Consider the following 2,074-nt stretch of genomic DNA (forward strand, 5'->3'; position numbering starts at 1 on the left):
CCCCAGAAGCTCACCTGGGCAGGCGGCTGCATTTGCCTGGCTCCTATGGCTGGGCTGCATAGGGCTGTGCCTTCTGTGGCAAGGACTCCTGGGTGGGTGGCATACTGGCACCTCCTCAAAGTCAAGGCCTGGGGCTAGTGCCCTGCTTGCCCTCCCCACAGTTATGCTACTGGACAAATTAGGGGGATTCCAGCAAAGAGTGACAAAATTGATTAGAGGAAACATGACTTACAAGGAAAAGCTAAAAGAGCTTGGATTTAGGCTGAAAAAGAGAAGACTGATGGAGGAATTTGATAGCAGTCTTCAAATATCTGAAGGCCGATTATATGGAGGATGGAGATAAACTACTCTCTGTGGCCACAGGGGACAGGACAGATTACCCAGAGAGGTTATGCAATCTTTATCCTTGGAGGTTTTTAAGAGCAGGTTAGACTGCCACTTGGCTGAGATGGGTTAGTTAGGAACAATCCTGCTTTGAGCAGAGGGAAAGGCTAGATAACCTTTGTGAGGCCCCTTCCACCCTGCCATTCCATGATCCTCTATACAGATGTTAACATTATCCCTAGTAAAAGCCCCTCTCCAGTGATTTTCCCCGCTTCCCCCATGCAAAGGAGAAAACTGGTGTGTCACTGTTATAACTATCCTTGTAAGTGTGATCAATGTGCCAGGGATGAATGACTGGTGCATCCTGAGACTGGGGTGGGGCACCATGGTGGTGAGCGGGGACTGCCCTCAGACACTGCCAGTGGAGTCAGCGGCAGTGAGCAGCGAGCAGGGACTGCTCACAGACGCTGGCAGTGGTGTTGATGGCGAGGGGGTGTGGGTGGCAAGTGGCGACCGCCCGCAGAAGCTGGTGGCAGCTTTGGCAGCGGCCAATCTCAGGGGGGCACATGCCCCCCCATGCTCCCCCTATGTATCACCTATGGTGCCAGGATTTTATCTTATATTAATGTATATTCCTTGAATTTTAGAATTTGTTCTTTACTGTGCTCCAGGGAAGGTCTGGATCACTCTACTTGGAGTTTTCCCCTACTCTCTGCAAGTCCATTCATAGCATCTGATGAAGTAGGCTGTTGTCTATGAAAGCTTATGCATTTCTGAACAAGTTAGTCTCTAATGGGATATCCTGCCCTGTCTTCTGCTTGACTTCAGACTAACATGGCTAACTACCTTTCTCTACTTACTTACGGATGGCGCCATGCTTAGCTGAGTGATATGGACTGCAATCAATCTATACAAGAAGCTTTCTCAGGTACATTCAGAGATCTTCTTTCTGACCAGATGCAAGCAGATGAGTTTCATACCCAAAGGACTCCAGGTGACCAACCCACTCCATTCTACATACCACACAGCCTATTCTGACAAGCTGTATGTTACTCTCCAAGAAATGGGGGCACCACATTATCAGTGGTTTATGCAGCAAACAGAAAGAAACCAGCATCGGGCTTGCAGAACTACAAACAGCATACAGCCGTACGTAACAGCCATTTATTAAGAGGAAATCTCTGCATTCAGCCATGAAGCCTATTGCAAACACCTCCACTCCTCAAAGAAGATGAAGGAAACAAACTTACCTGTTCCAACAATCCATAACAATGTCATCAACCTATCCAACTGCATGCTCAGCCCTGCAGAGGTGTCCGTTCTCTCCTGTGGTCTTTCCTTCTACCCTACTACACAACTCAATAATGTGCAGCTGTATGGGGACCTGGAGGCTTTTCTCTGTTGCCCATGACATGGACCCACACAATAGACAACCCACCACAAACTTGACCCCACAGGAGAAAGGACACTTCCTGAACTCCACCTGAGGGCCAAAGTCCCACTCTGGATCCATATGTAAACTGTTTCTGCCTCCAAACCCACTATAAGATTGCCAAAAAATAATAACAATTACATTGCAACCTCAGTCCTGTGGAATGGAGCACAACACATGGACTTAAAAACAACCCTGATAATATCATATAACAAGCTGATAAGAGGGTGTGCTACTGTCATGGACAAGACAGTGTACATACAGGAAGCCAAGAGACAACTTTCCAATACGACGTTTTACAAACTCCAGACCAATGAC

The sequence above is a fragment of the Alligator sinensis genome, unplaced genomic scaffold (genome assembly GCF_000455745.1).
Source record: "Alligator sinensis unplaced genomic scaffold, ASM45574v1 scaffold1051_1, whole genome shotgun sequence".
Taxonomy (NCBI): domain Eukaryota; kingdom Metazoa; phylum Chordata; order Crocodylia; family Alligatoridae; genus Alligator; species Alligator sinensis.